The 19334-nt window shown below is 47.2% G+C and overlaps 1 protein-coding gene across 13 annotated transcripts in view; it reads left to right on the top strand.

Moving 5' to 3' along the window:
* Msi2 (musashi RNA binding protein 2) overlaps positions 1-19334 on the top strand; it is a 367917-nt gene that overhangs the window by 131227 nt on the left and 217356 nt on the right. The gene's annotated exons all lie outside the window — the stretch shown is intronic.

The raw sequence follows: 19334 nt of genomic DNA, 5'->3' as shown, positions 1-19334 counted from the left end.
ACAGTTCATTTAGACTTGGCATAGACATCTAACTCGATTGTTCTGTGGAGTGAGCATTGATATGGAGATCCTGCCCCACCCCCACCCCATCAATAGGACGCCCCATTACATGGGTCACGTACGCTTTTCTTTTTCCTTGCTCTTTCTTCTCCTTTTTTCCTCCTTCCTTTGTCCTCACAGAAACGGTCTGTGTAGAATGGCCCGGTTTGTCGAGTTTTCTGCCCCGTAAGTTTTTACAGCTCCCTATTTGGAGACTCCGATATCTTTGAATTAGCCGTAAGTGGGCTGCCAGTCGGTGCTTTATTTACATTCGGAGCCACAGTAGAGAAAAGACCCAGGAAAAGCGTTAATAAGCAGGAAGAGGCAGGAGCATTGCGTTTCTGACGGTTGCTAACCTCACCACTGCCTCTAAAACCAATCACGAGGCTCACGGCTGATATTTAATAGCTTTTAGCTGATTATTTTTCTTCTCCTCCTCTTTCTTTTCTATCCAAGTTGACCTGGGTGTACTTGAGCGGAAATGAAGTCATCCAAATGCTGAATTAGAATAATCACGGCCCTCTAAGAATGAAATGGAAGCAGAGATTAAATAGTGGAGGAAAGCAGGCATTACTAAGCACCAGGGAAACTTTGCATAAAATAAAGAGGAGATTGAGTTGGTCTCTGCTGCTTTCCATTTCCCTGTCACTTCGTGCCATCTCTTTTGGTGTCGAGCTAATGGCAGAGTGGGATCTGCTTTGCTATATGGTCACATACTCTCTGCCCCCTGGGTGTTGGGGCTTTTCTTCTTTGTGTTTCTGCGGTGGCAGGATCCGGATGGAGGGTCTGTGCCTGTGGAGGGCGCTAGATGACTTGCTGCAGCTGGGGTGGGTGAGGCGGATGGAAGAGAGGAAAAGAGGGCAGGAGGCAGCCTACAGCAGGCCAACCATCCTGATGCTGTGACTGACAGGTTCCTGGTCGGGCCGGGTAAAGGTAGAGTGACCAACTGTAGCTGTCCTAGTAAGGGGAAGTGGGAGTCTTAGCCTGACTACTTTATGCCCTGGAAAGTCCGGTCAGGTTTGAGCCCCATGACCAGGCAGAATAAATACTCCTTCCTCTGTGCCCTGGAAGGCTCATTCACACCTATTTACATTTTACCCTCATGATTTATTCCAGCAACTGGGGGGAGAGTTAGCACAAGATTGTTAACCGAGAAAGTGTTATGGGGAAGGCAGGAAAGATCGGTAGTGGTGGTTTGGAGGGTAGCCTGCCTTTGGGCTCCTGATTGGCTCCTACTTGGGGATTATTTCTGTGACTATTGAAAATAATAATAATAAAAACATCTGCCCTCACTCAGTGAAGAGTGAGCTTCTTGTAGTTAAAGAGCAAAGTGAGGATTTAATTAGATTTCAAAGCCCAGCAGAGAGGTTTGTTTACAGGAAGTGGGTTTTAGGTGGTCTGCTCTAGAAGATGCAATTCCTGCAAGTGGATTACTTACAATGAGAGATTCTTGGTTGTTGAGGTCGCTAACGGCCCTTTATAATTGGAGGCAGAGGTAAATATTTTCTGACTTGCTTATAGCGTGTTAGTGTTAGCATTCAAAGAAACAACTTATGGTGCTTTTCAGTTAAGGAAAAATAAATGAGAATGTGGAACGATCAGAGACTGTCTTTGTGACTGTATTCCCACTTTGTTCTGGACTGTCAAAAAGGCATCAAAGGCCTCCGGGAGAGGACATGCTGTAAGCCTTCTAAGGCATGAAACTTTTGTTTTTTCGTATTTGTCTTTTTAAAAAAACACCCAGCCCCCTTTTTCTATGGAGTAGTGAAAGACGGAAGAATCATCAACCATGTAGCTGTCCCAGCTTAGCTGCCGTCACTGCTCAGATTCAGGGATTCCTTCTGTGTCTACCTTAACTCTTCTAGTAGAAGCCCTGGGTTCTCGATTCATGTGAGATGCTCATGGTGAAGGATGGGTGCCGGACCAGCCACCCGGCATCTTCCTGGAAGGTTATAAGTAAAAACACACACACACACACACACACACACACACACACACACACACACACACACACACACACACACACACACCTCTTTAGACAAGGACTTTAGCCCAGGCTGGTCCCAAACCCTGTGTGTAGTCAATAGTAACCTCAAACTTCTGATCCTTCTGCCTCTACTTCTTAAATGGTGGGCTTTTTAGGTACATGCCACCACATCTGGTTCTATGTGTTGCTGTGTTTGAACCCAGGAACTTGGGCATGCTGGGCCAGCGCTCTACAATTCATCTCCATGCTAGGCCTGGTAACTGTTACTTAATGACTGTTAAGACTTGCTATGTAGAATAAGTATTATGGCACAAAAGGCCACAAGTTTGTGGTTCTTGCCGAAAAATACAGTCTTCTATTTGCTTGAGAATGGCTCCTGGTCATGTCTGCCTACCTTTCTGGTTACAAGAGGACTGCCTTTTTCATTCCTTGACCTTGAAAACGAAAATCTGGGGTTGGTTACATTTTTCTAAAAAGCTCCAGGTAATTTGTTTTAGTTTTATACCCCACATGGTTTTCTAAAATGGTTCAGCTCTGTCACTGTATCAGACAAGAGATAAAGACAATATGGAAATAAATGTTGGTGGCTTTGTCTCAATAAAACTTTATTTACAGAAACCAAGAGGCAGCCTGATTATATGGCAGGCCATAGCTTGCCAGCACACAAGCTTAGGATGTTGCCTGGTTCGTAGAAGGTTTTATTGGTTTATGTTTTCCCTTCTCTGATTCAAACCCAGCTCATCTACATACTAGGAAGTCCTCTCACTCTTCTGCCTCTATTTCTTTACCTGCAAAACAGGATAAGGATGGTACATAACACACACACACACACACACACACACACATGTAATATGCTTGCCTATTACACATAAGATGACCACGAGAATCAGATGAGCAACTGCATTTGCAGTTATTAGCATCCTGACAGAAACAAAAGCTCTGCTTAACAAACACTAGAAACATGAACTGCAGCTATTTCTACCCCTGAGACTCCACTCATCTGAGACTGTTACCTGCCTCTCCAGTCTGAATCAGTGGTAGGCTTGTCAGCACAGGAGAGCGAGCGAGCGAGCGTGCGTGCGTGCGTGCGTGCGTCCGTCCGTCCGTCCGTCCGTCCGTCCGTGTCCCCATCCTTTGGATGATGGTAACTCAGGTCTTTCACCAACCTGGGAACAGCACAAATTGAAAAGTTCTCTCTAGATCCTCACGACATAAAGATGAGGTTGTATCATTTTGATGAGATGTACCCCAAGTTCAGTCTAGCCACCTCTGTGATTCCAGTTGTACCCCAAGTTCAGTCTAGCCACCTCTATGCTTCCAGCTTGTGGAAGACCTTCAGATTGCTCTGATCTTCAGAGATCACTGGATTGTCCAGGGCCAAAGAGGAATTTTTGTAGTTGGACCCTGTGGAGAAACTCTTTTAACTTTTCTGAATGATTAAGCCTTTTGGGGGTAAAGAATATTATCTGGAAATTGTCCCAGGAATACTTAGCTGATGTTTATTAAAACACATTTAAATATATTGATCCACTAATGTGTTTACTGCATTTATTTTGCCTCATGGGAGAGCTTTTCACATCCTCACTAAGTTTTCTTTCCTTTTCCTGTACATATGATTCTCATAAGTTTGGTTTTCCGGCCTCCTTTGAATTTACAGCAAATATTAAGGGATGGGAAGATGTTAATAAACTCAGTGTAAAGCGGGGAGGGGGGGGAGAAAACCCTATAACGACAAAGAGCCTTAGATCTTCAAAGCTCCATCCACATCATGGGACCACTTAGTGCAGGAAAACAGCCATTCCTCCTCATTAGGCCCAGAAAGCACTGCGCCTGTGGCCTTGCGCATGGTTCGCTCTTGATGGTGCCATGCCAGGGATCTCAAGGATGTTCTGGGGACCAGGCACTGAGCTGGGAGCCACTGTCCCAGAAGTAAATCAGACAGACAACAAACAACCCTGCTTCCTTGTAGCCTGTTAGCGTGAGGTACAGACGGACAAGGACAAACTCGAAACTAGCAAGCAAATAATAAAATGAAGTTCAAATTGTGTCAGGAAGAAACAAACCAGCGGTGGGGAAAATCCAGACCGGGTCTGTGGAGAAGGGCGTCTTGGATTATTTACCTCTAAGTCCAATGTCCCCTCTCTGCCTCCATGAGCCTTTGCATTCCAGCAAGCTGGGGCCCAGGCAGTTTACTGGTCGGGAGCCTCAGGCCTGGCCTGGCCCGGTCTTAGTAAATAGTCAGGGAATGACTGGATGAGGTCTCTGTATTAGAGGGCAGAGCTGTGACTGTCGTTAGGGAAGGAGTTTCAAGTGATAAAATTCAGTTTTTTTTTTTTCTAAACTGGGCTTTAAGGGAGTGTATTATTCAGCTTTAGGTGGGGCACTTCTCGTGGGATCTTGTTATTCTGGTGCAGAACAGTGTAAATGAGTGTGTCAGGCCGTAGCCAAGGCTCTGTGGAACTAAGATAGTATTTGGGCACCGTGTGCAGGGCAGTAAGGCCCTTCCAGAGTGGGTCTTGCCACAGAGGGTCCACACACGACTTTTCACGAGATGGAAGGCATGCTAGGAGGCTAACCCCGACGTCTCTGCAGTCCTCTCCTCTGCTTTTCTTGCTGTCTTTGGTCTAAGGAAGAGCCTAGATCTTTCAAGTGCCGGGACTTCTCCTCAGGTGGCCTTCCTGATTTTCAGGAGACAGGAGAAAGCCTTGACTTGGCCAGGCTCGTAGGTGTATGCATCCTCCAGGCTTGGACACTAGGTGGTAGTTGGGGCTTCTCCCTGAGACTGGCTGAATGATGGTTAGCCAGGTTTGGGAATGGAAATGGTATAATTATGTTAGGCCCAAACATTTCTGTCATTCTGAAATCCAGTTGGCACAAGAGAGGATGTGTTGGTGGGACATCTTCCCCTTGAAAGGATGAAGGAGTACCACTGTTACTGGTGGAGGACTCTCAGGCTTTGTTTAGATGACATGGGATAATATTGAATGGTTGGGACTTTGGAATTCGGTTGACCTAAGCTTGGACATAGATGTATCAATTTAACTGTCCTGAGCCGAATTTCCTGTCTAGTTAAGTGGGACTACATTTTCATATGCAGGGTTTGTAAGAGTGAATAGAGTTGGGACTGGAGAGGTGGCTCAGTGGTTAAGAGCAGTGGTTGTTCTTCCATAGGACCCTGGTTCTATTCCCATGTGGCAGCTTACAACTAACTGCCTGTGACTCTAGTTCCTGCGGAATCTGATGCCTTCTTCTGGATTCTACAGGCTCTGCATACACATACTGCACAGACACACATGCAGGCAAAACACCCATCCATAGAAAACAAAGTAAATACGTTTTATAAGCGTGACTAGAGACAAGTTTAGTCGGAGTCTGGTACATAGGCATCCAGTGATGGCCTCCTCGTACCTTCATCTCTGCTGCTCCATCTGGCTCCTCTCTCCCTTTCTCCCTCCCATAAAGTCTCGTGTTGCACAGTATGGCCTTGAACCTCCTGTGTGGTTGAGGATGACCTTGTCCTTCTGATCCTCCTGCCTCTACCTCCTGAGGGCTGGGACTACTGGCATGAGTCATCACACTTGGTTTTATGAGGTGCTGGAGGTGGAACCCAAGGCTTTTGTGCAGGGTAAGCAAGCACTCTACCAGCAAAGCTGCCTTTCCAGGACCCTGCTGCCAATGACTGACTCCCCACCAAGTCTGCCTCCCCTCATAAGCGTCCTGCTTTCGTCCGCACAGATCTCTTCCTTCTGCCAAGTGGCTTTTTGAGTTTCTGAGGGACTAGTTTTGTAGTGACTCCAGTGCCCTGCCTCCCTAGCACCTCCTCAGGCAGCCTTCTGACAAATTCAGCATCTTAGATACTGCTAGATTTAACCCAGCTGGAGCTACTGGGTGGGTGGGTGCGCAGGGAGGATTTGGCTTTTTCTCCTCTTATGCTAATGAAGTGAATATGGCAAGGAGTCACAATATTTTCTTTCCAGGCAAAGAAATGTTGTAGTAGGAGAAACAGCATGCAGGGGAAGCAAATGTGAGCGCGCTGGATTCTCTCGAGGGAGGAACGGGACAAATTGTCAGCTTCTGTTGAGAAGATAATGCTTGCACTTTGATAAATGCCAAGTTTCTGTAGAAAGCCACCATCTTCTCAGTGATTCCCCCAAGTCCTCACACAGGCCGACAGCTGCGGTTTTGGTTAGACACAGGGAAGTGCAGGGATTGGTTGGGAGTGGTGTGTGTGTGTGTGTGTGTGTGTGTGTGTGTGTGTGTGTGTGTGTGTGCAGTTGGTTTGTTTGTGTTGAGAAATCTATTCAAAGTAAGCAACTTCGTAAGGCTAGAGGTCCCCAGCACAGCTAGAGGGGGGTCTCCACCCCTCACGGAAGAGGCACAAGAGACCCTAAAGCAGTTATTCTCCCCTCTGCTCAGAAAGCTGCCGCTGTAACTCCATTCCAGTTGATTCCAACGTGCCTCCTCTGAGAGACGCGGCTCTTTCTTCAGGCTGGGCTTTTTTCCATGGCTGGCTGTCCGCAGCATCCCTTCTTGATGAGGGTGTGTCTGAGTAGACTTCAGTACCCATCATCCCCTGGACAGCTTCTCTCATAGTTGCTCCTGGGGTGCTTTGTGGATTCTACTTAACCCCTTCTGCTGAGTGAAGCTGCCACTCTCAGGCATGTGCTGAGGGAGACCTTCGACTTGGTGGGGTGGTTTCTGGCAGGAGGCTCTCAGGGTACTGGAGACCACGGAAAGGGCTGGAGGAGGAGGGAGGTGTCCATCAGCTGTGGTCAGAAGGCCTTGGGGGTGGTTGTACTTGAACTCTCATCCATGCACTCAGTCACCACGTCTCAGGAGAGGAGCACCATATTGGGCTTGAGAGCCCAGCAGGGCACACTTGCTTGCCTCTGGGGAAACATGCACTCCAGGAGTGAACACCGGGAAGTGAACTGCAGTTCGGAGACGGCAGGAGGAGCCGCCTGTCCTTCATTCCTGCCCCCTCACCTGTCCAGGGCCTGCGAAAGCTGGGCTGTGATCTCCTTCATCTGACACCAGCCTGAACATGCACCTAGGAAGAAGTACTTGGCAGGCTTTTGTTTTGGATCCACGGAGGATCAGTATGGACACGGAAGGCAGTGAGAAGCCCAGATGTGACTCTCTTTGTGCACCCCTGGGTACAGCAGTCCTGTCTGTACCCACTTCAGAAAGACCCAAATCATGATTGCCCATTCAGTGGGCTTGAGATAACATCTTGCTCTGTCACCAGCTGGAGAGCTGTGCAGGGGGCAGCCCAGATATGAACGTCTACCGTCACCTTGCCCGAGTCTGTGAAACGGCCCAGGATTTTAAAGACGTTTCCCTTCCTGCCATGTTCTCTCCTCTCCGAGAGCTCATGCCTCACCCTCACCAGAGGTGATTTGCCTGCATGGCTTGATTATTTGACCCCAGAGTTGGGCACTGGGAACCGTCTCTTTTAATGGGAGAGAACCACAGGGAACATTGCAATTCAGTCCCACGGCTTCCTACATGCCTCTCCCATGGAATCTGCTCATGAAGTGATTGGGCCGCCCAAGAGAATGAAATGGCCAAAGCTGACTCCTCAGATGCACCTTGACATCTGAGTGACAGTTGAAGTCAAAGAAAGTCTGTATAGTCTTGCAAATTAAATGCAATGAGTCTACCCGCTCCCTCCCCCTTAAAGCAGCAACAACAAAAAATGCCGTTGTTTTCATAAGCGTTGGGTACATTCAGTTGCCTAGTCCTCAGCTCGTTTCTTACTGGTATTTGAATTCTGAGCACCCTGCTCTTGAACCAGGCTTGGCAGACTTCACCTGCAAAGGGCCATACAGGACACACTTTAGATTCTGGAGACCATTCAGTCTCCAGTTCGGTCACTTGATTCTGGTGTTGTGCACAAAGCAGCCACAGCCAATATGTAAATGAACGTGCATGGCTGGGTTCCAGTTTTTATTTACAAACACCAGGCAGCAGGCTGCATTTGGACCATAGCTGTAAGACACATTCCTCGGTCTCACCTCGAGTCTCAAACTAGTGATTTCTATCATGAGAGTCAGTTATAAACTTGCTTGGGAAGCATGGGCATGTTCATTCGAAATAGTAGGCCTTACAGTGTCAGCAGTAGAGGCCACTTTTCCAGTCTGTTTGGAAAAATCTTCTAGATTAGCCACAAATACATGGATTGTCTAGAGGAGGGCGTGTGGCAACCCTTGCCAACCATGTTATAGTGGGCAAGGAGCAGTGGTCTGGAGCCTGGCTGCTTCTCGGGCACGGTCTAAGGTATTGCTGTTAAGCACCTGCTCTGGATGACTGAGGTAGCCACCAACCAGACGACTGTACCCATGAACACATAATGCAGTCTTGTTCGGTCACACACTATGTCTCCAGCTGCGTTCTTGAACACGTCAGGCCCGAATGGAAGCTTCATGAAGCTTCACGCATTGCCTCCTTGACTCTGCTAACTCACATCCATGAACTGAGAATTTGGTTATAAACATTTTCCTAAAAGAAGACGAGGGGAAGAAAGATCCACATGGATTCATCTCTGCTTCCTGCCCCTGCTTTTTAAAGCTACTAACAAAAAAACAAAACAAAACAAAAAAAAAAACCCAAAACCAATGATACTGACTTGATGGGCCATGAGAACGTAGAAGCTAACATTTGCTGATAGTTGCCTAAAGCCTGAGCTGAATTCAGTTAAACACACACTAAAAAGAGCGATATATTTATACCTGAAAAAAACTCGATTTGATGCAAGCTGCTTATTTCTCCATTGTGGTCACGTGGACCGAAGTTCTTCGTATGAAATGTAATTTACACAAATTAGTCCAAGGCAGGTAGAGTGTGAAATTAAATTGATGCCTTGATTTCTGTATTCTCCGGTAAGTATTCCTCTGAAACTTTGTCATTACTATGCTGGGAACTTGGACGCCCTCCCCACCCCACCCCCATCGCCTCTCTCTTTCTGTTTTTAAACGGAGCAGTTCTGATTGGTTAGGAACACGAAACAACTTTAATTACAGGCTAAAGAGGCTTGCTTCATTTTACTTTGTGGCTAAATATTAGAGTAAGCTCCTTTTGAGCTTCTAGTGGGGGGTAGAAAACTTAGAACTTAATGTGTCTGTTAAATTTTCAACAATTGTTAGCAAACCATTTCGTTTCTTTGGCTGTGACTAGGACCATTTAGGGCTTTTCACTGTGTCGACGAGGAGGGTATGTATATTCAAGGCCCTTGGATAAGACAAGACAAGACAGGACAGAGGTTCCAGGGAATCACTGTAGGCTTGCCCTATCTCTCTGGACACCCTGTGTCCTTCCTACCCAGTCCCAGCCATCATCTCTCTCTGAGATCAGCTGTCAGCACCTGGTATCCTTATATTAAGTGCAGGGTACCCAGGCTGAGCTCTGACCACCTGGGAGGAAGGAAGGAGAGCCTCTCTATGCTCAGAGTTAACCCCCCGTGGCTTGCTGGGGGGGCCTGGGCAGCACATTTTTGCAAGAGCAAAATTGACTTGACCTTGTCAGCAGAGTGCCGACCCTCCAGGATGGAGCCATCTGTTGGTCCTTGAAACACTGTGGGCTGCCGTCCTCAGCAGAGGAGGCAGGGTGGGTGCCTCTCCAGGACCCCAGGACCTCTGGTTGCATCCTTATTGGTAACTTTCTCTGAGTTTACCCTCAGCCAAGTAGGCCTGGGTCGGCTGCACTGACTGGGGAGTGACTCATATCTGTCAAATAACTACTGGCTGATGTTTGGAGGATGCTCTGAGAATGAATTATGGGCCCTCATGATTTTTATTTGTCTGTGGTGGCATGGGTATATTTATCTCTCTTGTCCATGCTCTCCCCCATCGCCAAGTCTTTGTCTCCATCTGAGTCAGCATGACATGGTTTGAAAATTGCCTGTTTGGCTTTTAATGATGATTAATGTCCACAGCCATGTTTCAAATTTAGGAGCTCTTGAAGTCTCAGAGACCGTTACCAGGAGCAACCTGCTGAGGGAGTCGATCACACACTGCCCTTGCTCGTCTCCAGCCCGAATTGGAGAATTGGAGTCCTTCTGAACATCTCCACCTTGCCTCCGGCACTTCTTGGGCCCTTCTTGGATCTTCTCATGAGGAGCCGAGTGGGGCAGAAGGAAACACTCCTGTCCAGGAAGCTGATCTCATCTCTTGGTCCTATGTAATTAGTACTCATCATGAGGCATGTCCACGGGTCACTCCTGCCCCCCAACTCCCCAAATCAGGGAGGCCAACGAGGAGCTTAGTTTCCCCAGCAGCAGGTGCCTGCCATCTATCTGAAGGTGGTTGCCAACATCTGGTACAATTGCCTCCGCAAGCACAGTAACAAGGCGGCCTGCAGTTCAGTCGCGGAGCGAGCTTCGCTGCTTTAATGATAACAAGCTGTTGGCCTCCCCTCTGAGATGAATCCATCTCACAGATGTTTGTCTAGTTTTGGCAATCGTATTGCACTATAGCTTTGGTGATTATGCTCAACTGGAGACTATTACAATAAAAGAAGTTTGAACTTGTTCCATTTTTACATCCCACCCCCTTCTCCCCTGTTCCGAGGTATAATTTATATCAATGGCTGTAATATCAGTTCCATTACGAAGGCCTCTTTACTTTTTATGATGTCGGTGGAGCCGCAGCTTATAGCCTGCCTTCCCCCACAGGTTAATGTGCTTTAGCTACATCAACGCTTTTAATGTCCTCACTTAATGGCCCTGTGACAGTCCTGTGCCCTCCATTGAAACTGATGTTGACATGGGGAGGTCATGTGAGTACATCGACTTACTACCTCAGTCGTAGTTAGTTAGAGTGAGTGAGTGTGTGAGTGTGTGTGTGTGTGTGTGTGTGTGTGTGTGTGTGTGTGTGTGTGTGTGTGTGTGTGTAGGGAGTGGACATGGATCTTGGGGGAGGCTTGGCTGCATGTCCAGAACAATGAGGAGATTGGAGAAGTGTTAAGAGACAGCTCCAGATCCACAGAACTTTCTAGACTGGTGTTGGCCTTCCTCTCTCCTCTTCTTTTCCATTGACTCTTGTTGCTCTTCCCTTTCTCCCCCAAAAGTTATAAAGTACATACTGAAATGAGCTAAGCAACAAAATCACAGTTTGGGGAAATGGCACCTAGAAGACCAGGCATAGCTCTCTATATGGAAAAGGGAAAGAAGCCACCAACCCATTCAAAACTGTATGCACCGATGATACATGCCAGGCATTTTCTTTTGTGTATGTATGAATCTGACCACTGCTTGTGCACATGTGTGAAGGCCAGCGGTCAATATTAAATGTATTCCTCATTTTTTCACTTTACTCAATGTATCTACCATATGCATTTGTATGTGTTGGTGTATGTGCGTGGGCATATGTGTGCACATGGAGACCAGAGATGAAAGTCAGGTCCTCCTCTATCTTTCTCCACCTCAGTTTTTGAGACAAGACCTCTCACTGAACCTGGAACTTGCCGATTCAAGTGAGTGGCAGGTCTCCTGAGATCCTCCCGTGTCTGCCTCTTAGGAGCTAGGGCTAGAGGCGTGTGCCACCGCACTCAGTTTCTGATATGGGTACCGGGAATCCGGTCCTTCTGCGTATGAGGTAGGCACCTTGCTGCCTAAGCTGTTACCACAGCCCATACCAGATTCTGAAAATGTCATCTGTCTTTTTCCTTTTTCCTTCTGTGATGCCGTTAAACCCAGGGCCTTGAATGTGCCAGGCAGGTGCTCTACCACTGAGCTACTCTAGCTCAGTGACAGCAGCGTGTAATCGCATCTCTTCTCTGTGCTAGGTACTTAGCTGATTGCTCGTATTGATCTGTAAATATACAGTTCTCACGGCACCCCTTCAAGGGAGGTGTTCTTGGGCCCATCGTCACAACTGAGGTAAGCGAAGCTCCGAGCAGCAAGGTGCGTGCTCAGTGTATGGGACGGAGCTGCTGCCAAGAGGCAGAAGATGATCTCAGTTCTGGGCTAATGAGCTCCAAAGCCATCTCATTCTCTGGTCGTCATTGTCATTGCTAATCTTGCTTGTGGCCCACACTGATGTCATGGAAAAATCTGCTCAGGCAAGATGTGGCACTGAGAGATAAATCACAGTCATCATTTAACATTTACACCCTCCTCCCCATTTTAATTTGGATATTACTTTTCAAAGATTAGGATACGTAATTTTGGCAAGGTGGTATTTTTGGTAGTGTATTTAGGAGTGGATGAGTCAGCTTGAGCTGTGGACATCTTATTGGTGTTAGGGTACCACATGCTTCTTTTCTTGGCCAGAAATTGATTATTGTTCTCCAATTCTGGTGACACCTCAGGAAGCCTTGGCCAATGGTTCTGGTCACTTGTATATAGGAGCTACTCACAAGAGTCCAGGAGGTCCAACTTGTAGCCAGAGTTTTCTCTGGTTCCACCCAGCCCTGTGGTCCCACAGCCACTTATAAAATAATCATTCTGGGGCTTACATTAATTACCAACTGTATGGCCTATGGCAGGCTTCTTGCTAGGTAGCTCTTATAAATTAATCCATTTCTATTAGTCTGTGTTTTGCCATGTGGTTGTAGCATTACCAGTCTGCTGGCATCTTGCTGCTCCTTTGGCGGCAGCTGGTATCTCCTCCACCTCTGCCTTTCTTCTTCCTGTCCCTCTCTTGGATTTTCTGCCTGGCTATAACCTGACTCGCCATAGGCCAGAGCAGCTTCTTTATTAACCAATCATAGCAACGCATATTCACAACATACAGAAAGACGTCCCACAGCACCAACTGATCTTGATCTCTGGACAGGATACTATACTGTAAGCAGTTCACATATGTGAGCTTGTATCCCATTGAGAGAAAGAAGTTCTTATAGCAGTGTTTTATTATTACCTATGATAGAACCTCATGTAGACCACATTATGATCTAACTTGCTACATAGCCAATTTTGGCCTTGAACATTTTCTTTCCTGTACCTCTTAAGTGCTGGGGACACAGGCATGCACCACCACAGCAAAGCTTCAGCCTTGAGATCTACTACAAAATAAAAACCTGGGGCGGCTCACAAGAGAGAATTGTTTTCACCAGTGGCTGAACACACGAAACTTGAAACCCAGCAGGTTTTTTGAATGACAGCCTCTTTGTCATAGACTTAAACTAGGTTTGTAACCTGGACCATACCTTCTCATTGAGAAATTTTTGTGTCACATGGAACAGCATCAACTCATTGTTCATTCTGTGCCTTCCAGATTTTCCCCAGCCTTAAAGTTGTATTCTGTTGGCTGTGACCCCACCAGGTGATTTTCCGTGGTTGAAGGGTCTATCTTACCGGTCTCGGTCCCTGGTGCTAGCTTCCTTTTGCGTATGGTCAGGATCCCTTAGTTGCCCAAGGTCAAGACAGGGTTTGCCATGTGGGGGTGTCTTGTCTTTCTTGATTCTTCTGTGTTGGCACAGTTCTCCCAGGCTAGAAATCAACCGTAGGATTTTCACATCTACCCCAAGGGTGACATCAGCGTTCCTTTTAGGCTGTGCTTGCCTGCCCTTGCCCACCGAATTAGCTCTAACTTAGTGGTAGGTCCTGAAGCCAAACCGCCAAAATGAACAAAGACGCGGTGCAGTCTTTGCCACTTTCTCTCTTGCAGTAGTTACAATAGTATTAAAAATCCATTAAATTTTAATGTACCCTATAAAATATGTGCTCTTGTGAAAGCAAGCACAGATAATTATTTCTGATGAATAAACCAAGAGGACAAGTATGTATGAAGTTCATGCTACAGCATTCAATTTTTATTATATACATCTCCTGCAGGGGCAAGCGTTGTGATGTTCCAGCTGGTTGTGGAGGGCCAGTTCTTAGAAACCCTTCGGGGGCAGTGTGAACCCTGAACTCTCCAGGGTGTTCTTGGAGCTCGTTATTCAGGGAGAGAAAGAGCCCTGTGTAGTGACCGCCGCCTTGTCTTAAACCGTTGAAAGCGAGGACGAAGGGAAAAATAGCACAGAAGAGCGCTGTCCCTCCTTGGCTCCCAGGTAGACTTGTGTGTGCCACGGACAACCAAGTTAGACAAGTCCTTCCACCTAGTGGCCCTGTGCCCTGGAGCTGGCTTCTGTATTTGTTACCTTAATAGGGCGGAGGTCGGCCGTTCTCTCTGCTTTGGGGCTGTTACGAGGAGTCTGGACCTGGCTCAGAGTGGGGATTCCAATGTGTGGGTCACGCCCTTCCTTCCTTCTCCTGAGGATCCTTTGAGACTCTTTGAAGTTAGGAGCCAGAGCTACCTCCTGACTTCTTGGACTCTGAGTGGTATAGAGTTTTACAACTATTAGGCTTAGGGTTTCTTCTTCCTTTGGTGCTGGGATGGTATACCCAGGGCCTTGCATTTACTAAGCACTACCACCAGGCTACCACCCCCAACCCCCTGCTTGAGAAATAGTGACGCATCCTTGAGCTCCAGACCTGCATATGCCCCAGAGATGGAAACTTTGGGTGGCGTCTGGCAGATGCCGGGTAGTAGGTGGAATGTCCTGCAGAGTGGGTGAGAGGTTGATGGTCCCCTGACACTTGTTCCTTCTCAGCCGCCTCCGGCCTTCGCATCTGATAACAAAGGTTTCCCCATCCTTGGTGGCACCATAGCTGAGAACCAAGCAGTACTTGGGCCTTCAGACCCTCTGGGGTTTGTTGGAGGCTGTGCCCAGGAACGGACACCTGATCTGCTGTGTGGATTTTGGAGGTACCACTCCCCTCTTCGCCTAGGGCTCAAGCTTCTTTCTGGGGTGGATTTGGTGTCCAGCAGGATCTGGTCCTGCAAGAGAGAGGGCAGAATTCTGGAAATGATTTCACAGTTGTTACGGTTTGCAAACCATGGGTTTGCGCAAGCCTTCCAGGGGGGGCCGAGCTTCGTACCCCTCACATCCTACAGCATTTGGCATCCTGTAGAGGGAAGGGAGAGGGTGGTAGGTGGGTTTCATGGCGGTATTCTGGAATATTCCAGGACCAGAGCTTCTGGGCTCAGGGTGAAGAGAGGGCAGTTCTTGGCACAGAGTTGGATGATCTGTAAATGACGGGAGTGTATTTTTAACTGTGTTGTGGTGGTGTTAGAAACAAAAAGGCGTACTGAACAGAAATGAGCTACAGAAGGAAACAGCGAACTGGTGGCCTTGATCGTCATCTTCAGGAGACAACACAGCAGTGTTCTGCTGTAGCTTCCCAGAGTCCTGTCAGCACCCAAATAAATGCAGCCCTACATGTTCATGCAAATGGCATCGTATGTGGTGTTTGCCAGATGAGATGTCGCATTCATCACTAAGTCAGAGGCATCTTTGCGCATCCTCTGCTGTTTCTGTGGTCTCACCATACCCTGACTGACTTCAAACCCTCAGCTGGAAGCATTTAGGTGGTTTCTGATATCACTAGGATCGTTCTTTGGAATTACAAGCAGTCCTGTCAGAACCACCCTGGTGAATGCATTTCTTCCCGCCGCCTGCTACACTCTGACCCAGCAATTCATTTACAATAAGGAGATAATAATACATTTTACAATTTGCTACTTATTGCCAAACTGCCCCACAGGGAGACTTCTACTAATTTACATTTCTCCCAGCGGAAGGCGGAGTCCGCTCCGTGCTGGTTTTTGGTCTCCGGAGTTTTGCACATAGATTTTTTCTAAAATTTACATCCCCCTGAAATTTGCCATATGAATTTTTTTTTTTTTAAATTGGAGCGTGAGGGGTCGGTTTGACTTTTAAATGTGTTCTACACCGCTTCTCTAGCCCTTGGTCATCCCTGAAGCCTTGAATTGTTATTGGATGGACTCCAGCTTACGTCCCAGATTGTCATCGTGGACGAAGGTCATCATCAGCTGTTCTCACGTGGGCACGTTTAGCTGTGATTCTTAGGGAGGTTGTGGTCGTTGTTTCCAGCCGTCCACCAGGCTTGTGCTGTCCTGGATACAGCTGAAGAGAAAAAAGTGACTTTTCCTGCCTTCTTCATAACACATCCAGCAATTACTGCTACCTCGCAGAAGCACGGCCATTGTTATTTAAATTCTGCATTGCTCTTTTAAGATAAAGGTTCAGCTTGCTACCTGTTTATCTTTCCCCTGCAGCTTAGTGAGGAGGACCACAGGCTGCTACTTTTGAGAGTTCCCCTGGAGGTATGGGGCACCACACCTTGCACCCACAGGCGCCCAGTGCCCGTTATTTGGCTTGTCTTCCCTTTACAAAGTTTTAACATTGGGAGTTCTGAGTCAACTTTTTTCCCCCATTGAAGACATGTTTTTTGATCTTCTGCCCATTTTTGATTTATTGAATGAAATAAAGAAACTGCCAGGAGCTTTTCATATAGCAGTTGCTGAAGTGGTCATTCAGTGACAATGTCCCCACCCTTGTGGGCACCCCAAACGGAGCAGAGGGGTCCCACAGTGAGTGCATTTCCATGTGGTGTCCAAGGCCCCTTAGTGGGCGGAGTAGGGTGGGGGTGCTGAGGACATGGGACCTTCTCATCTGTTACCTTCTACATCTGCATTTGATAAGAACCTTCTTCAGAGAAAGACCTGAAAGTTCACAGACCCCTGCTTTCAATAGCAGAGTGCCCTCTCCAGCCGCAGAGGGGTGGTTTTGGTTAAGCTTAGCTCGCTGGAGAAGTGTCTGGGGAAGGGATTAAGAGGAAGCCAGCACTTCTTAACAGAAGGCCCAGCCAGCGGCACCAGATGCCCACAGGACCAGGGTTCTGCACACAGATAGCCCCGCTGCCCCACTCACAAGGAAGGGACTTCTGGTTTGCGGGGATTTTGATGGACAGAAGCACAGTATCTCTTTTTAGTGGGTCTTGATGTAGCACAAACAGGAGCATGCTTGGGTTCTCAGTGGATTTGGGGAACAAGTCTGGTTGCAGTTGACTAGGAGAAGGAACAGAGCCAATCTCCTCAATGTGTGGTCCGTGAGATTAACGGAAGCCCCCTGTATGTACAGTGCCAAACATAAGTAATGGTGTCATTAATTATTAATACATTGAATAAACACTTACATAGTCTGACCTCATCATAGGGCAGGCCAATCAGGGTGAAGTCCATATGGGAAGCCCTTTTTTCATTATCCCTAATAAATTTGATTTATTAGGAATCCCGACTCCCCGAGGCATCAGATTCCATTGTTGACAGGCTGTTAATGGTACAGGACAGTGAGCTTTCCTGCTTGAAGGTGATCAAGCTTTCTCATTTTGTCTTCGGAGCTTCCCTACAGAAATAGCTCATCCCCCTCCCCACATATATACTTGGAACAATTCTTTAATATAGGCAGATATTGATGTTTTATTTATTATATAGACTCATGAAGTATATCCAGGTTGGCTATATTAGTAGTTCTTAAACATGGCTGTGTATCAGGATTATTTAAAGAGATTTTAAAAAGTATAAACTCACAGACCTATCAGTGGCAGGTATACTTGTTTTAAGAGTTGTGGGCCGCAGCTATGGATGGAGTCATTGGTTCTGTGTTTTTGGATTTAGAATTGTGGCTGTCGCTCCTCTAGGGTCACACTAAATTTCTGGGTAGCAGAAAAGTTGGTTCTCAAACCAACCAAGGTCTTCTAATTTGAGGTCTTATGTTTTGTCTCCTTTCTCATGAAGCTTCAATGCTCCAGCATAGTTAGGAGGTTTCTTGGCTTCTACACACTTGAGTGTCTGTTTGCTAAGGTGTAGGTGCCCAGTTACTTCCGTTCTTACGATGATTTTTAGTGACCAGCACTCTGTGGGCAGCCTCTGGTTTCCATTCAGTGTATGTTCACAAGTCAGTATGTATTTGTGATGCACTCTGTAGGCCAGGCGTAGAGACGGCTAGGCATTGGAATCCAGAGCCCAATCCAGAAGACTCCCTGATTGGTGACACAGAACCTTGGCCATAGCGCTTGTCCTTGGTGCTGTACACACCTTTCCTAGAATATCTGGCTCTTCCAAATTGGGCCGGGGCAATGGAGGGGGACAGATGGGGATGGGGGACACGACGACGACATCCTGCCTGTATATGAATGTCCTTAGTCTAACTCAGGACTCCAGTAGGCCTGGCCTCGGTAGCTAGGGTCTTCTGATGTTCTTGACTATTCTTAATTATTCCTAGTTTTCACATAGATTCTGTACAGCCAGCAAATACACAGAATTGTGCTAGGATTCCTGGGGTGAGGAGAGAAGCTGGTCTGCGTCTGGGAAACTTTGGATTTTATGCGTAGAAGATAATGTCATGCATTTTGACTTCCCCATATGGGGAGGAGAAGCTGATGGCATGCTGTCAGATGCTCGGAAAGTCATTTTCATAGGGCAGTGTCTGTGCCGACCACCCAGTCACAATCCAGTGACTCTCAGTGCCACTGACTTTCCGGGCTGGATGTTGGCGCTTCCATCCACTCACCCGGCATCCAGGGAGGCTGTGATGAAGTGAGGACCATCTGTTAGAGACCAGATAGCAAGGACGTCCGCTGCACATGGAAGGTTGGCCCGAATGACCAGCTAGAGCTTTTGATGTCCTTCGTTCCCCGCCGCCCCCCCCCCCCCCGACCACTCCATTTTCTTCTGTTTTGGGGTAGTCATCACTAATGGAGCTGTCGTTTTTTGTTTAAAAAACAAAAACACAACCCTTCAGGTCCAAGTCACTTACATTCATTATAGAATGTTTATTACAAAAAAAAAAAAATTAGGGAGAAAGCCGCTGAGCAAAAGGAAGTCCTTAGTGTCGTGGCGAGCCAGCATTGATTAGCATTTTGGGTTGGCCCTTCCAGACTTCCTTGTTGCTCCTTTGCCCTGCGTGGACCCTGGAGGCAGGTGGGTTTGGCTGCCAGTTCTCGGCCTCGTCACTTCCCAACCGCTTGACCTTGAGCAAAGTTAGCTATGAAAGGAGGGTGGTACAATAGAATGAACTCTATAGGCTTAGGAGTCTTAAAGGAAACAGATGCTTGTTAGTCCTTAGCAGAGGACCCCAGACACAGAGACTGCTCAGTCCAGAGCTTATTTAAATCATATGTGTCTTATTATTCATAAGAGTGGGGGCTCCCTCCAGAGCCTTGGGGTAACAACAGATGACCGTGAATGAAAGTATCTACACATTGCCCATCCATTGGAAATTCTGTTGCTACTAAAGAAAACACACCATGGTGATACTGTGGTACTGTGATATTGGTACACCAATATTGTTGCTGCATGGTAATTAGGTGTGAATGGCAAACATTATAATTCATTCCTATTGCCTTTAAATAGTTTTTTTTTATTATTGTTTTTTATTCCTGCTAAGTCTCAGCTTGTCTTTTGCTCTTCTTGTGAGGTTCTCCAGTGTCAGTAATGAGTATCACTGGTCCCCTGGT

Source organism: Peromyscus maniculatus, chromosome 8 (assembly GCF_049852395.1).
Source record: "Peromyscus maniculatus bairdii isolate BWxNUB_F1_BW_parent chromosome 8, HU_Pman_BW_mat_3.1, whole genome shotgun sequence".
In the NCBI taxonomy this organism is placed as follows: domain Eukaryota; kingdom Metazoa; phylum Chordata; class Mammalia; order Rodentia; family Cricetidae; genus Peromyscus; species Peromyscus maniculatus.
This window is presented reverse-complemented; position numbering and strand designations above follow the sequence as displayed.